Source organism: Schistocerca piceifrons, chromosome 5, assembly GCF_021461385.2.
Source record: "Schistocerca piceifrons isolate TAMUIC-IGC-003096 chromosome 5, iqSchPice1.1, whole genome shotgun sequence".
Classification (NCBI taxonomy): domain Eukaryota; kingdom Metazoa; phylum Arthropoda; class Insecta; order Orthoptera; family Acrididae; genus Schistocerca; species Schistocerca piceifrons.
The window spans coordinates 127,100,762-127,111,872 of record NC_060142.1 but is presented as its reverse complement, the minus strand read 5'-3'; positions in this window follow the sequence as shown (position 1 = coordinate 127,111,872).

The window sequence follows — 11,111 nt, the reverse complement described above, 5'->3', positions numbered from 1 at the left end:
ACCTTTTCTCCCAGTAATCCCTAACACTCATCTCTCCAAAGTTCGCTGAGGTGTCCTCAGTTTTCTTTTAGATAATTCTCGCTTTAAAAGTTAGTGCCTCATTGTCATAAGTGCCTGCTGCCAACACATACTGATCGCAAATCTGTCTTTTGTTATATATTTGAAACTTAACTCTGAAAGCCACCTTGACTCCAGGCCATTTTAATGGTCTGTTTATTCTTTTTGCTGTACATCTATACTATCTCTTTATCTTCATTACCTGCTTGGCGTCAGTCAGAGTATCTATTTATATGATGATCTAATAAAGAGGGAAAAACAAAGTGCGTGTATTATTTATAAGAAGCGTCTACCATTCGGCTGTTTTGTAAATTTTGCTAGCACCGAAAAAAGAGGAGATATGGATGAGGTATCTTACTGTCAACTTACGATGCAGGGGACATAGAATTGCTCTGAGGTCACGACATGTGTAGAACCTTTTCTCAAGAAGTGCTAGTAATCTGTAACTCAACAAGACGAAAAGTATACAAGGCCTGTTGAGCCTGTTGCCGTTAGTTATCGATTTTCATTTTAAGTAATTAATAATACTTATGTCTTCCATGCCAGTTCTGTTGGATGGAATTGTTTGTGTGCTCCTGGCTTTGCGATTAGAGTCACTAGTCTTTGAACACCGTTGAAACTGTTTCCATATTTTAAAAGCAGAGTACAGCACACACATCGCTGGCCATTAGCGCGCCAAATTACCTTTCGTTGCTCTGCGTGCGACATTTCACTACAGAAACAATTACCTTTGTAAGTGATTGTGTACATCCAACAATTATTCTCAACCATCCTAAATGAAAAACTCATTACTAATTTGTGATTTCGTTTCCAAGAGTGTAGTTTTCTTTTTAGTACATAGATGATACTTTACTTTAATCTCATTGCAAATGATTTTCAGCCTTACTTTCAGACTAATCCTATTACGTTCTTCCATTCGTTGTTGAGAACTTTATCTGCGTCAAAATCTAGCATGGCAGTGTTACCAGTAAAATGATTCGCATGAGGTAACAAATGCAAAACCCATCTCCCTTAATCACGGACTTAAAACTGTAAAGCTACATCAGAGCGTCAACTTGACGCCTGAACCTAATTCTTCTGAGTATCCTGAAAAGGCAGTAAGAACAGAGTGAAAGATGAAGCTAAAATCACAACTTTCAGTAATAAATGAGCTATGGGACTGATGTGAGTCTCCGAATGATGTGTAAACATACTGCAGTGATTGCATCCAGAGATGGGCAGAACATGCCCTCTGTAATGTCTTGAACCTAGTGAAAAAACATGCACCAATCATCAGTGGCTGGAAAAAAAAGGGCGGGGCAAAAATGAATAAAGAACCTAAAGAAGTTTCTAATAATATATCTGTAAACGCAACAGAAATACAAATTTCCTGGGAAAAATATGATAATTGGCGTAATAGCAAATTTTGTGAATATTTTCATAAACATAGATGCTGACACAAGGGTACACAACTCAATAAAGATTTTCAAAATACGTTTGGTCTCTTTCTACAGCAAAAAAAGTGTCTTTGAAAAACCATAACTTGCAACAATATTGAATGCAGTACAGTACTGAGTAATATTTATACGAATAAATAAAAATATTCACCCTGCTTACTGTAAATGATAATTTTACAATGTTAATTTGGAATTCAAATATTAAAACACTTTTTAGGACTCTAATATTGTCCTTACTTTACATCACCCTAATGTTAATGCTTTAAATTTAGATTTAAACTTTTTTTTCAGGATGCCATCAGTAATGTTCTATGGCTTAGCAGCTGTGTGCGGCATTATCTATTTCACTGACTGGTCACCTATGACAAAGAAACTCAAGAGGAAGATGATAATAGACTAAGCCCTTACAGTTCTATAACAAAAATGTGGTGTGAGGTGAATTTACTGCATAAGAAAATTCAGTACGTTTGTATATTTTAAATCAGATATCTAACAAAAAGATATGAATTCGTTTATCATAAACTTTTCTTTCATGACCAACATGTAGAAAGAAATAGGAACCTTAGAGAAATTATGAAAATATTTGATATTTGGGAAGCTATGCAGTTCTTCATGTTAAAATATTAATTAGGCATATTTAGTTGTTTTACACGTGGTTCCATGACAAAGGACGACAGTATTACCACTGCTCCATATTCCATTCTGACTTCTTTTCATTCATAATAACATTTCCTCACTTCAGTAGATTTCACTTCCTTAGACCCTGGAATCTCGTCGATCTATTCAGTGTTGAGGAAAGTGATCAACGAGCTTCATATCTTTGTTACTAGCGTCTTTTAATATCTGTCTTGATTTACCACACAGTTGCCTGCCATTGCTTGTACGCAATGGTGTTACGGAAGGCTGTTAAAATTAAGTAAACTGTTAAAATACAATAAGCTGTGAGTCCCCACAGAATTGGCCAGGAAAGAAATGTGAGGAGAACTCTAACTACAAAAGGGCTGTGGTAATAGTAGTTTTTTTTACGGTGTTTAGCTTCCAGAAGTTGTAGAAGAAGACAGAGATTAAAATATATACCACAAATAATTGAGGGCGTTAGAATTTAGTGTTACTGTGACACGATAAGATTGGCAAAGTGGAGAAGATCGTAGCAGGAGGTCACATCAAACCAATCACAAAACTACTGAAGCCAAAAAGTGAAAAAAGAATGCTCTCAGGATGTCAGAGTTCTCTCATTTCCTCTGTAGTGGGACATATGCTATTCTTCTTTCAGACAGTTCCATTAGAAACATAATCAAGTAGAAGAATATTTGTTTACCCAATATCGCATACAAATTTCTGTAGCATGGAGAAGTTTTTCAACGATCAGCGTTTTTACATAGCACTTATTGCCCACAGCGTTACTGGTTAGAGACCATCTTCTACAGTTGCAGTCCCAGGTATATTGTCATTTGATTGTTTCACGGTGTATTCTTTCTCAAATACCATACTGACTTGAAATTTCAATGGCAGACCACATTTAACATGCAAACTATGCTCCTGCTGTGTGGCGCTCTCCGTATCTCACAGATTGTATATGAGGGTAACCAGCCTCAGTTTACATTTAAGAAACCCTGTGCTATGACCTAACGGGTACCAAACTTCTGCGCTATCTGAAGCACTCTGGCTGCTTCAGTACCGAAGCTCTCCAGTTCGTCTGCCAATTCAGTGAAACGCAAGATTATCAATTGGACAAGATCAGCCACAGTAAAAGAATACAGAACACTTTAAGTAACTGAGGTTACGGACTAACTTCTGAGAAGTAAACGCAAGTACAGAAATCAAGCTATAAGATTACATTTAGTAATTTTGTTTACTTTAATTCCATGTCTAATTAGCAAAATATAGTTAATTTAGTGTTGCCATTCTTGCAAACATAACCCCAGCACTGAAATCATATTTAAATGATAATACCCCCTTCTCCAGTCTGATATCGAGAACTCGGCAGACTGTTTCCACTGAAGTCTATTATTCTCTTACGTTTCATTACACTACTGGCCGTTAAAATTGCTAAATCACGAAGATGAAGTGTTACAGACGCTAAATTTAACCGACAGGAAGAAGATGCTGTGATATGCAAATGATTAGCTTTTCACAGCATTCACACAACGATGGCGCCGGTGGTGACACCTACAACTTGCTGACATGAGGAAAGTTGCCAACCGATTTCTCATACACAAACAGCAGTTGACCGGTGTTGCCTGGCGAAACGTTGTTGTGATGCCTCGTGTAAGGAGGAGAAATGCGTACCATCACGTCTCCGACTTTGATAAAGGTCGGATTGTAGCCTATCACGATTGCGGTCTATCGTATCGCGACATTGCTGCTCGCGTTGGTCGAGATCCAATGACTGTTAGCAGAATATGGAATCGGTGGGTTCAGGAGGATAATACGGAACGCCGTGCTGATCCCAACGCCCTCGTATTACTAACAGTCGAGATGACAGGCATCTTACCCACATGGCTGTAACCTATCGTGCAGCCACGTCTCGATCCCTGAGTCAACAGATGGGGACGTTTGCAAGACAACAACCATCTGCACGAACAGTTCGACGACGTCTGCAGCAGCATGGACTATCAGCTCGGAGACCATGGCTACGGTTTACCCTTGACGCTCCATCACAGACAGGAGCGCCTGCGATGGTATACTCAACGACAAACCTGGGTGCACGAATGGCAACACGTCATTTTTTCGGATGAATCCAGGTTCTGTTTACAGCATCATGATGGTCGCATCCGTGTTTGGCGGAATCGCGGTGAACGCACATCAGAAGCGTGTATTCGTCATTGCCATACTGGCGTATCACCCGGCGTGATGGTATGGTGTGCCATTGGTTACACGTCTCGGTCACCTCTTCTTCGCGTTGACGGCACTTTGAACAGTGGACGTTACATTTCAGATGTGTTACGACCTGTGGCTCTACCCTTCATTCGATCCCTGCGAAACCCTACATTTCAGCAGGATAATGCACGACCGCATGTTGCAGGCCCTGTACGGGCCTTTCTGGATACAGAAAATGTTCGGCTGCTGCCCTGGCCAGCATATTTTCCAGACCTCTCACCAATTGAAAACGAGCAACTGGCTCGTCGCAATACGCCAGTCACCACTCGTGATGAACTATGGTGTCGTGTTGAAGCTGCATGGACAGCTGTACCTGTACAAGCCATCCCAGCTCTGTTTGACTCAATGCCCAGCCGTATCAAGGTCATTATTATGGCCGGAGGTGGTTGTTCTGGGTACTGATTTATCAGGATCTATGCACCCAAATTGTGTGAAAATGTAATCACATGTCAGTTCTAGTATAATATATCTGTCCAATGAATACCCGTTTATCATCTGCATTTCTTCTTGGTGTAGCAATTTTAATGACTAGTAGTGTAGATTCACCCAATGTCCCAAGCCATCAGTATTTTCTGCACCTAAGCACTCACCAAATAGAGATGAAATGGATCAGAGTCTTATCGTTGCATTGCTCAGATGACTGCTCATTGCCCACTCCCATATATGTTCACCACTACACCCATGGCGACCTCATTCTCTTGACATCCTCGAATACACCTGCTTACTACAACCTTATGCCTCCGTCCAGGTTTCTCTCTCATCTCCCGATCCTTTTACCCACCCCGTGAATAATCACCTTCTTCCCACTCCCTTCTGTAAAACCAGGAGATTGTCTATCTCTGAATTATCAGTAAAGATCTGCTAGGATTGGCGATCGCATTCCCCTTCTCTGTAGAGCTTGTAAGATACTAGCTTAAAGTCTGAAAATTCCCTTGCTAGGTCCTTCCAACTATGGGTTCTCCATGATGACTGAAAAATTCACCCTCTATTTCAAACATTTAATACAGATTAAATATTACTGTGTTAAAACTAATAGAATGCCTTAAATAACTACAGTAAACCATATCGAATATTAGCAGGTCCTGTTCCTCAGTTTCCACCCAAGGCACCAATTGCCTCATCTGACATGAAGTAAGATGAGATATTACAACAGTACTCCAGTGAGCTCTGCACATTGGACCTCAGCTGCTTTTATCCATATTTTTTCATTGCTATTGATGCTGCCACCATTTCGTAGCTGGGACCTAAGGTAACAGAATTGTAAAGGCCTGTATCTTGCTTCCTCAAAGGTCAGGTAACCAAAACGTTCTGTTGACGTTTGTTGTTTAATCACTGTATCATTACCCACCACCTTTGGAGTTACATAGCCAGCTGACCACATGCAAGTCGCTGAACAATCGACCAGGCACTCATGACTGCTCGAAGAAGTCGATGACCATCGCAAACTGAGCGAGATTTATAGACTTATCCACATGTCCAAAGGAAGCAGACCACTCGTAGTCTCGTTGCAAATTATATACAACACTAAATAAATGTTTTGAAGTTAGGGTGGTCTTGGGTTCTTTAGTGGACTCAGTCCCTCGAATCTGAGGCCGCAGCCATCTAAACTCAGCTGAGGCCACGCCCACTGGAGCTGTTGGGGCCACCAATACTCAGTATCGTAGCTGCATCCATGAGCCAGGATCTGTTGATGTGCAGAACCCAGGCTGCCCATCCAACACAGCATGGCCTACATGTTCTGCGGCAAAACTTAGGCTTTGGACTTTGATTTGGATCATTACCAGAGAAGAAGCAGTTTCCAAGTACTCAATTTTTGTAACAATCAGAGTTCAAACTGACTGATAAGGTCATACCATGATTGATTTGTTGCTGCAGTTTCTGCCTAGTCGAAGCAGCAATCGTGACATCTAGTGTGTAGGACAAAATTCAAGGTTTTGCTGCGTTAGAGCTAATGTGAAAGTGTCAATGATCAAGAGAATAATTGTGGTGACCAGTGACACCCATCTGTCACAGGGTGACTGTTGGATGGACCAATTGGGCAACATACACAACTTTTGCTGTCTGCTTACATTATTTAGAGCTGGTCAATATTGATAAGTCTATTATGACTGCAGACTTCATCAAACTTGTTGTAACAGTAAACAGCCAGAGGCCTTCTCCAAGTCTACAAAATCAGTGTGCAGTAGTATGGCTTCCCCTGATCCTTTCAGTAGAGACTACCTTATCAATGGCACCTTCAGTGCTGGGTGGGAGGATTTGTGCACCGCAATGAAGCTCAGGCAGTAGATGGCGTTGCTGCTGGGAGGTCCACTTACCCTGGACAAGCCTCAGCAGTGAAGCCAGACAAAAAATGTACCACACCTTGGGAAAAGAGCGAGGCTGGGGATGGGGACCGAACATTTTTTCCACCATGGAACTTGCAAGCAATGGTAGGATATAGGCGTAGTGATCCAAGGGTTCCCACGCTGGGGGCTGGTCAGCACCATCAGTCCTCTTTTACCATAAACTAGCACCATAGAGACCATCGTCAGGTGTGATGATGGAACAGTATGTATTTCAGAGTATGAGGATTTTGTCTTAACTGCCTTGGTAGCAAAGAAAATACAAACCTGCGTCAGAAAGACCTCACCCTCAAGCTGTGCTACATGCTGATGGGTGGGTCTCTGTTGAGACAAAACAATTGTTAGCAGGCACATTCTGGGAACACATGCCGCACTTGAGTTGTGTAGTGCTTGCTGAGGTAAGCTTGGCTCTGCCTGAATTGACATTCAGCGGCCGGCACATCACATGTCTAAGCTTCTAGAGTGCAATATGTTAGGCAGCTACATTATAATAGCAAAATGCGTTACGCTCTTAACTTAAGCAAGGAGGTTATTACTTGCACGCATAAGGAGAGTGGCCCCTAAGACTTACAAGAAAAATGAAAAAATATGAATGCCACATAGTGGAAAACTATGTGAAAAATGGCATTATCAAAGAAACAGCAACATTTATTTCTACCTTCAGTGCGCCTGTACTATTTCAAGTTCGACCATACATACCAGACCCAATTCAATGCTTCAGATACCAAAAAATTTGTGCATACTATGGTGACATCAGTTGTAGCCCTATGTGTGGGAATTGTTGAGGCCCAGCACTCGAGTCAGGTGAATCTTGCGCATGTCCTCTGAAATGCAAAAACTGATCCAATGATGACCCAGTGTGGGACAGAAAGAGCTGTACCAATACTGAAGAATGAAAAATTCAAGAGCTGAAAGTGACGTGGTGAAGCCAAAAAAGCCTTTAAAGCAACGCAAGCTTAAGAATTTGTTATATCTTTTGCGCCAGTCCTTCAGAAACCAGTCACCAGAAGTCATGTTTCGAAGTAAACTCAACCATCGAAGTCTACCACGAATTCGTTTTTCCGTTGATGCGCCTACAGAGACAGAACTGCATCTGACTCTGAAATCATTTCAAAGTCAACAATGAAGGCATCAACAATGCGCCCAATTAAGAAAACACAAATTCAAAGGAATGTACGAGTAAAAACGACGCTTGACCCACCCACCCTCCACCTGCGATAAATAAAAAAAAAAAAAAACATCCAGTATAAAGCTCATCGACCTAGAAAACAGCTATAAAAGTACCAGGCCAGCTGGTTCTCTCTCATACAATATTGAAGTTTCAGGTTCCGACTATTGTTGCTTCTAATTTGTATTGCACACCAGTGCAACCGAGATCTAAAGAAAAGGAAAACCGTAACTAATCAATGACTCCTACAGGGATTTCTATATCACGATCGAACTGAAATCGATTTAGAAGAACTGAAGTTCTTAGCGCCGTAGAAACCATTCTGGGTCTACTTACAAGACATTCAATTGCAACCCACAGAGACACTTATGCCAAGAGCCCCTACAAGAGGGATAATCTCCTCGTTGAAAGTATTAAGGGTGGGGTGGCTATTTTTCCGTGACAGAGGCTACTCCTCTCCCCTCGCCACAGTTCTTACAGTTATCAGTGTCACAGCGTGTTCTTTACACACTACTGGCCATTAAAATTGCTACACCACGAAGATGACATGTTACAGACGCGAAATTTAGCCGACAGTAGAAGATGCTGTGATATGCAAATGATTAGCTTTTCAGAGCATTCACACAACGTTGGCGCCGGTGGCGACAGCTACAACGTGCTGACATGAAGAAAGTTTCCAACCGATTTCTCATACACAAACAACAGCTGACCAGCGTTGCCTGGTGAAACGTTGTTCTGATGCCTCGTGTAAGGAGGAGAAATGCGTACCATCACGTTTCTGACTTTGATAAAGGTCGGATTGTAGCCTATCGTGATTGCGCTTTATCGTATCGCGACATTGCTGCTCGCGTTGGTCGAGATCCAATGACTGTTAGCAGAATCTGAAATCGGTGGGTTTAGGAGGGTAATACGGAACGCCGTGCTGGAGCCCAATGGCCTCGGATCACTAGCAGTCGAGATGACAGGCATCTTATCCACATTGCTGTAACGGACCGTGCAGCCACGTCTCGATCCCTAAGTCAACAGATGGGGACAACAACCATCTGCACGAACAGTTCGACGACGTTTGCAGCAGCATGGACTGTCAGCTGGGAGCCCATGGCTGCGGTTACTCTTGACGCTGCATCACAGACAGGAGCGCCTGCGGTGGTGTACTCAACGACGAACCTGGGTGCACGAATGGCAAAACGTCATTTTTCGGAAGAATCCAGGTTCTGTTTACAGCATCGTGGCGGTCGCATCCGCGTTTGGCGACATCGCGGTGAACGCACATTGGAAGCGTGTATTCGTCATTTCCATACTGGCGTATCACCCGCCGCGATGGTATGGGGTGCCATTGGTTACACGTCTCGGTCACCTCTTGTTCACATTGACGGTACTTTGAACAGTGGACGCTACATTTCAGATGTGTTACGACCCGTGACTCTACCCTTCATTCGATCCCTGCGAAACCCAAGCAGGATAATGCGCGACTGCATGTTGCAGGTCCTGTACGCGCGTTTCTGGATACAGGGCCTGGCCAGCACATTCTCCAGATCTATCACCAATTGAAAACGTCTGGTCAATGGTGGGGCGAGCAACTGGCTCATCACAATGCGCCAGTCACTACTCTTGATGAACTGTGGTATCGTGTTGAAGCTGCATGGGCAGCTGTACCTGTACAGGCCATCCAAGCTCTGTATGACTCAATGCCCAGGCGTATCAAGGCCGTTATTACGGCCAGAGGTGGTTGTTCTGGGTATTAATTTCGCAGGATCTATGTACCCAAATTGCGTGAAAATGTAATCACATGCCAGTTCTAGTATAATATATTTGTCCAATGAATACCTGTATATCATCAGCATTTCTTCTTGGTGTAGCAGTTTTAATGGCCAGTAGTGTATGTCTTTTTGTGATTCTTTGGACAGGGAGACACAAGCTTCTTAAGAAATGCACCTCCCATTCCTAATGATGGTGGATTTCAATGCACACGAAGTTCTGTGGGGTCCGTAATCACATGCCTCATGGGTCGAGTCAGTGAGAGACTTGTCCACTTTGAGGACACATAGCTTTTGCTTTTATTTCAGTCATATGACACACTTTCGTACAACCACAGAGTCATCTTCATTTATGAGTATTTGAACAAAAAGAAATCATTCAGGAGATGATAAAGCGTATTAGCTGTGTTACACATCAAATCCCTGAAGGGATTTACACTGAAGTCAACCATTCATCTCCGAGGACAAACTGTTTCTTGGTAAGATAAGAATGCCACTCAGCAGTTAGAGCCTGACGTGCATCTCTGCAGAAGTTTAAATGTAGTCCATCAGCAGAAAATCTTGCTGCTCTCAGGACGGCGAGGGTAAAAGCATGCCGACTGATTGAACAAAGCAGGAGAAACTTCTGGAAGGAATTCGTGTATCCCATCAATCGTTCCTCATCAGTTACGCAAGTTAGATAGACAACAATAAGAATTTCGCAGTAAAGAGGGTGCACATACTCTTCCAGCCACATTGAAGACTGCGGTCTTCGTGAGCTCGCCCAAAATTACGGCTCAGGCAATGGCTAAACTCTTTTTTAACGTAATTGAGTCAGTCAGACAAACTCGTGAGTTCCAAACCTCTGTTCAACCATAGAGGTGAGACCGTTAAGCTTCTTCTCGAACAATGAGAAAAGAGACAGCCACCAGCTCTCCACGTGGGAAAGGGATCCCATGGCAAGAGACGACTATTGGCAGGGCTTGAGTAGAGTAGTAATGGGGAGCTCGTGAATGAGTCGTTCAAATGAACGGTTCACTCCAGTGAAGTGTGAACTAACCACTCAATTTCAATGAACTGGTACTTCAAACTCTTCACAGATAACACACTCCACACTTTTTTCTAGTTCACTCACTCTCTTCCCCTCTCCCTCAACCCATTACATCGGCGCTACGTCACTCATTCTCCCCTCTACTGCCTGTCGACGAATCGCGCGGCGTTTGTGGGAAACGATACGTTTGCGATGGGTTGTGGATGTGAGGGGCGAGGGGAAGCCAGCGTCAGCTGCTTCCTGCAGTGCTGACATCATTACCCGTGACTATTTGTGCAGTTCAGTTATACTTCGCGTCTACCGGTAGCCTACCGTTGGCAGCGCTTGCTGACAAATGAATATTACAGATACAAATGATGAGGCTGGCTGTGTGAGCACGCACAGCCAACATGAAAATAAAAGGTTTGTTAATAACACTCAAAGAGGGATTTTACCTGAAAT